Source organism: Galeopterus variegatus, unplaced genomic scaffold (assembly GCF_000696425.1).
Source record: "Galeopterus variegatus unplaced genomic scaffold, G_variegatus-3.0.2 Scaffold3742, whole genome shotgun sequence".
Lineage (NCBI taxonomy): Eukaryota > Metazoa > Chordata > Mammalia > Dermoptera > Cynocephalidae > Galeopterus > Galeopterus variegatus.
The window spans coordinates 150,300-157,426 of NW_007729853.1; the positions used below are offsets into that span (position 1 = coordinate 150,300).

Here is a 7,127-nt window from a genome sequence, read left to right on the forward strand (position 1 = left end):
ACTCCAGTGATTGGCAGACCATCTGCATGGTGGTTGTGGCATCTAGCCACTTTTGTGGCAGCCATGGTTATTGTGGTGGCTGTGGTAGGCCACCCACGTGGAGGTGCTGTTTTTGGTATGCTAATTGGCAATAGCGGTATGCTTGGTTGTTTGGTGTGTTTGGGCCCCTTCTCCATGCCTCTGGTCCCTGGGCAGGCCCCAAGATGGTGGCACCATGTGCCTGGTTGTGGGGGGAGGGTCCGGTCCCCTTCTCCATGCCTTGGGTACCCAGGTGGGCCCCGAGGTGCTGGCATGGTGTGCCTTGTTGTGGGAGGTGGGTCTGGTTCCTGGCTCCATGCCTCGGGCCACTGGGTGGGATCCAAGGTTCTGGTGTGGTGTGCTTGGTTGTGGGAGGGGGGGTGTCCAGTCCCCTTCTCCTTGCCTTTGGTCCCCGGGCAGGCCCAAAGGGTGCTGGCGTGGTGTGCCTGGAAGTGGGAGTGGGGTCTGGTCCCTGGATCTAAGCCTCCAGTTCCCAAGCAGGCCCCAAGGTGCTGGTGGTGTGCCTGGGCCAGAACTAATTTTTTGTCCTTTGCTTCTAACAGGGGGGAACTTCCTGTTGGAACTAGTACTTGAGTGTGTGGTTGTTTCAATTGCTACTTTGCTGCTGTTTCCCTAGGGAAGGCTTTTTGTGCAGCTCAGGGTTTATTGGTTGATCTTATAGGTACTTCTGGCTCTCCAGAGATCCGGTGGATCTGGTATTATTTCTTAGAAACTATATTATTTAGAAATTTATATTTAGGGGTAAAAGAAAATGGTTGCCATAAAACTCAGTCTAGTGGTTGGGAAGGAAGGAGGATGTCAGTGGGAAAAAGTAAGGTGGAGGTGTTTCTTGACCCTCAAGATAGCTACACTTCTGTTTACTTTAAAATAATTCATTAAACTGTCCATTTATATTTTAAGAATAACTTTACAAGAAAAGGTGTTGACCTGCAGGCCATCTTTCGTTGACCCGTTTTAGGATACATAAAAAACATCATGGTAGGTTACATAAAGTAGAAGTATTAAAATAAAAACTGATTTGACTACAATATAATAAAACTGTGAGTTAAAAGTGAAAACAAAACAAAACGAAGGTGCTTTACCTGGAAATTAAAAGATCTTGTGTTAAATAATTCTTGGGTGAAAGGGGGAATAAAACAAAATTACTGGATTTCTGAAAATAGTGATAATGAAAACATTACATATTAGAAATCATGGGATACATTTAACACAATGATTACAGAATAATTTATTTCCCTACATCAGTAAAAATTAATGAATAAAAATAAATGAATTAAATTCCCAAAGTGCTAAGCAAAGAACAAAATAAGTAAATCAAATGAAAATACAAGGAAGAAATTATTAAAGATAAAAGCAGAAATTAATGAAGTTGAGAACAGAAAAGCGGTAGGTCAGATTAATTAAAATTCTTGTTTTTGAGAAAGTAAACAAAAATAGACAAAACACTAGATAGTTTAATCAATAAAAGGGGGAGAAATCACCAGTACACAAAATAAGAAAACACATGGAAATAATAATGATAAAAAGGGAAATTTTTAAAGTCATAAATACTCTTGCATACTCTTATGCAAATAAATTTGTAAACCTAGAGGAAATAAGTAATTTCTTAGACATATATTCTGTACTAAAACTGACCCCAGTAGAGATAGTAAACTTAGATCAATTTATATATAAGTAGAAAAAACTGTCTAGCTGCCCCACATAATAGCACCAAGCCCAAATGATCATGCAGGAGAATTCTAACAAACCTTTAGAGACCAGACTATCCCAGTGCTACATAAATTGTCTCAGACTGTAAGAAATCAAGTATAACTTTCAGCTTATTCTTATGAAGCAGGTATAACCTTGATATCTAAACCTGATAAAGACACTACAAAAAATTGCAGACCAGTAACGCTTATGGAGATTGATGCTAATATCTTTAATGAAATACTAGAGAACAGACTCTGACAACACATTAAGAAAATACACCATAATCAAATAAGGTGCATCCTAGGAATGTGAAGATGGTTGATATTAGAAAATAAATTAATATAATTTACCATTTTAATAAGCTTATGGAAAAAATGATATGATTTTCTTTATAGGTGCAGAAAATTGACTTTGGCAAAATCCAATACCCATTCCTAGGAAAAACTTTTAGAATAATAGTAGGGGATAGCCATTTCCTTACTTGAGAAACACTAGAGGCATTCACACTGAGGTTAGGATGCCCACCATCTCCACTGGCATCTGGCATTGTCTGGAGGTAATAGTCAATGCCGTTAAACTAGAGAAAACAACCAGGGGTGGAAGAGTAGGAAAATAAGAAATAAATCTCTCTCTGTCTGCAGATGACATGATAGTATACATGGAAAATCCTAGAGAATCAGTGATAAAATGAACTCAAACAATTTAAAAAATTTAAAAGATGGCAGGATGTAAAATTAGCACGTAAAAATCAGTAGCATTCATGTACACAAAAACCAGTTAAAAGATATGATAAATGCAAAAAAAAAGTGGTAACTAGTAGTAACAAAAAAGATAAGTTATTTAGGAACAAATTTCACAAGAAATGCTCAGAACCTATGGGAAGAAAACCATAAAATGCTTCTGTCAGAAACAAAAATAGGCTTGAAAAAAATGGAAAGACATCTCTTATTCTTTATTAGCACATCTCAACATCATCAAGACATTAGTTCTCCCCAAGTTAATTTACAATCTGGTCCCAATAAAAATTCCAGTAGGGTTGTGTTTTTTTTTATAGAGCTTGATAAGTTGAAAGAATGAAAACAGCTCAACCTGCCATTGCTGTATTTGAAGATGAAGTCGGGGAGGTTTGCACTAGTCAAGGAATAAGAACAGATTCTAGAAGCCGAGAACACCCCTCAGCCAGCAAGGAAATCGAACCTCAGTCCTACCACCACGTGCAACTGAATTCTAGTAGCAAACTGTTAAGATCATGGAAGTTGATTCATCCTCAGAACCTCCAAAAATGAACACAGCCCTGATGATACCTTGATTTCAGTCTTGTGAAACTAGAGCAGAGACCCAAGCCAAAGGGACATCAGACCTACAGAAACATACAAATACAACATGAAGAAAACTACAAACTCATGTTCCAAGTGTAAAATGAAATGAATAAATGTGGTATGTTCTGGACAAATAATTGATTAAATTACACTAAAGTTTATCTATTTTTCAAAAAAAGAATAGGTGATACTAGTCAAGGAGGTTTTGAAAGAAGTATATTGAAGGAGACTTGCCTCACATAGATATTAAAAAGTTTTTCAAAGCCACAGTAATTAAAATGGAATAGCATAGTCTCAAGAATAGACACATTAATAGAAAAGAAATAGAAAAGAGAGTCTACATATAAAGTTTGGTATATGATAAAGATCATTATAAACCAATAGATAAAAATTAAATTGTTCAATAAATAATACTAGGATAGTTGGTTGACTACTAGAGAAAGAATAGATCTTTACCTTATACTGTATTGCAAAATAAATTGTAGCTGGATTAAAGAGTTAAATATTTTTGAAAGGCCAAATAGGTGAATATTTATGTGATCTGAAGATGGGGAAAAATCTTCCAAGCATTAGAGCAATTTTAAAAAATCTACATGATAAAGGACCAATATAAATAAAGATAATTAAAACCTTACAGATGAAAATATGTCAAACAATATATGAAAACAAATAATTTGGAGAAACATCTGAAAACTTACAGTAGAGAGAATTAGTAGTCATAATATGTGAGACAGTCTTACATAATAAAGACAGAGACTTTAATAGACAAATGGAAAAATATATCAAAGGATAATTTACAAAAGAAGACATTCAAATAGCTATAAGTTTCAACACTAAGAATAATCTTAGAAAATTTCTAAAATAAAAGTTCTCTAACATTGAGGGTAATCTCTTCTGATGAATAGTTAAGACTTCATGAAATAGTCTATTGTCTTGTCACAGCCGCATAAAATTGATGAGAATCTAAGTTGATGTGATACATCTTTTGAGCTGCATGTTTTTAAAGCTCTGGACTATGTCAATGGAGTATAAAATTCTATTGAACAACTATTCTATGTGGTTATCCTTGAGAATACAAAACGTTCTTCCAGAATTAATGGAGAAACTGGCTCTATTTTTATGAAAGTGTATGGGGAAAATAAATTTTAATATGCTAATTTGTGCCAGAAACAGAAAATTTACTAAGTCAAAGACAGCTGACAAACTGGGAAAAAATCATCACAACTTATATCACAGATGAAGAGTTAAATTCTTAATTTATTGGGAACTTTCTAAAACTGAAGGGAAAAGACTTACAGAAATCCTATAGAAAAATAGGCAGAGACTTGAACAAATAATTCAAAAAGAAATATGAAAATGGCCCTTCATGGTGGAAAAATGTGTAATTTCATTCATATTTTAAAACATGCTAATTAAAACTACAATGAAGTTCCATTTTTCACCCACTAAATTGACGAAAGTTCAAAAGCTTCACAATATTCTGTTGGTGAGACAGTGTAGAAATGGGTAATGCCATATATTGCTGATGGATTTGGAAAAATGCTATGGCCCTTATTAGGTAATTTCTCACCAACTATGTATAACTAAACCTCAACACAAATCCCTCTATGAATTTATCCTGAACATCTATCTCCATCAATATGAAAATACATATGCACAAAATTATATAGAGAGTATTATTTGTAATTGTCAAGCATAGGAGATTGGCTGAATAACTATGGTACATACACAAAATGGACTACTTAAAAGGGCTTGACTTCTCAGAGTAGGTCCTTAGACACCCGCTGGGAGAGGAGGCGGGAGATAGGGAAGGTGGCTCTGCCTCCCATGTCCGGCACCATTTACAGGGCCTGTCAGAGACCTTTGAGACACTACACAACCTGGTACACAGAGGCGTCAAGGTGGTGATGGACATCCCCTATGAGCTGTAGAACGAGACCTCTGCAGAGGTGGCTGATCTCAAGAAGCAGGTACAGCAAGCTAGCAGTTAGCTCAGTTGGTTAGAGCGCAGCCTTATAACCCCAAGGTCGTGGGTTCAGATCCCCGTACTGGCCAGCCACCAAAGGGAAGCAGGTGCAGGCCCTTTCGGCCCTCGGAGGCTGCTGTGCCCAGTGAGGGACTGGAGGGATTGAGTCTGTGCTAAGAAGGGCCACCAAGAGCTGGGTGACTTTGATCAAGTCATCGTGTCTTTCTGGCTTCAGTTTCCGTAGGCGAATCACAGCCACCTGCCTGTCTTGTGGTGGGTCATGAGACTTGGCAAAGCTCCTCTAGGAGCGAGCCAGGAGCTGGGGCACTGCTGGTATGGTGTGGTATGATTATCGGTGCGACGTGCTGGTGGAAGAGTTCGAGGAGGCCATCGAGGACAGGGCAGGAATCAGCAGGAGGAGGACCTGACTGAATTCCTCTATGCCAACCATGTGCTGAAGGGAAAGGACACCAGTGAGTCTGACGGGAGGGAGAAGGAAGGGCGGGTTGGCTCCTGATGATTTTATTGTTTGCTCTCCCTCAGGGGGTGGCGGTAGGAGAGGACAGAAAAGAAGAAGAGCGCAGGTAAGAGGCACCAAAAGCAGCTGCAGAACAACATGCAGATAAGGCAGATGCCCCCACAGGGGCTCGGGGGCCATGGTGAGGTGGGAGGTAGCGATGCTGATGCAGCCACCAACTCTAGTCGCTACTCCCTGGGGCTCCCCAGTCAGTGCTCCTCACCCAGCAAACTGGTTTGAGGCACCTGTGTTGAGGGTGTCTCTCCTCTTCACCCCAGGTTGCCTGGCAGAGCGGTGCTCTGGCAAGAAGGGGGACACAGCCACCCTGGGAGGGAAGAAGTCCAAGAAGAGCAGCAAGGACAGGCATCAGGTGGCCAGAGCAGCAGCAGCAAGCAGAGGAAGGAGTTGCACGGCCTTGAGGGAGACTCTAGCCCTGAGGAAGACGAGGGCATCCAGAAGGCGTCCCCGCTTACACACAGCCCCCCTGATGAGCTTTGAGCCTAACCCAGTGTCCCCTGTATGAGACCCCTGATCTCAAAGCTGAAGAGTCTAGGGCCTGGCTCGGGTGGGTACAGGTGGCTTTCCCAGCTTCAGGGCCTCCCGACCTCGTCTGTGCCCTCTTCCCACCAAGGAAAGCCACAAGCTCCAGGAAGAATTCAGAGCAGCCAAGGGCGGCCCGCGCCAGCCTTTTCCCTCTGCCAAGCATTTCTCTCCTGACACAGGCTTGGGGCAGCCCATGCCCTTTCAGGATTGCGAGGACTCCAGTGTGAACTCAGGAGGGGCAGATGTCAGAGATGGGCACCAGGACTGGAGCCCTGCCGGAGCCCGAGAGGAAGGCATGCCCAGCCTTCACTCCTCCCCTCACTCCTGCCCCCACGGGGAAGCAAGACCACAGCCCCACCGCTCCCCCTCTCTGCCCACCCCACCTATGAACACCTTGCACTCTGCCCGGCCCTCCTCCAGGGCTCACAGAGTAAAAGCCTTTTGGCATTTTGGTTCTGATTTCTGAGTCCTCTTCAGTCCTTAGTAAGGTGCCCAGAGGCCCCTGTTGCTCTTTCCTGCCCGTTACCTTCCAGCCTTGGGGACTGAGGATGGGGAGGCTGTGCTCCCATCTTCCCACTGTTGAGGCTGAACCTGCCAACTCTTGGGAAGACCACGTCCAAGGAGGGCCCAGGGTTGTCTTGGGGTGAGGTTAGGTGTGGGCATGGGGTGAAGCCCAGTGCAGTGCGCTGACCCCGTCTCTCACCTGCCCTTAGTCTCTGTGAGTTCCCAGGCCCTGCCCACTGTGTTCCCAGGCCCAGATGCTCACTCGTGTTCTGGGCACCTGGCTGCCCTCATTCCCTCCCTCTCCTCCCCCAGGACCGTAAAGTGTTTGCTAGTTACCTCCCAGCTCCTGTCCCTCCCTCCTGACCGCCTCCATCTGGCCCTGCCTATTGGTCTTGAGCCTTGTTCCCTGATGACCACGCTTGTCACTCTGCCCTTCCTAGCTGTTGTATCTGGATCTCAGAGGGAGGACACCCCAGTCCCTCTATAACACATTATACCATGTTGCCCGGGGCCAGGGAGGAACAGGAAGGCTGGCCTCTAGGGAGAA

At 42.7% G+C, this 7,127-nt stretch overlaps 1 pseudogene; it reads left to right on the top strand.

Annotated features, from left to right (window-relative positions):
* The first annotated feature begins 2,248 nt into the window (after positions 1 to 2,248).
* LOC103601463 lies at positions 2,249 to 6,031 on the top strand (annotated as a pseudogene).
* The last annotated feature ends 1,096 nt before the right edge of the window (positions 6,032 to 7,127 follow it).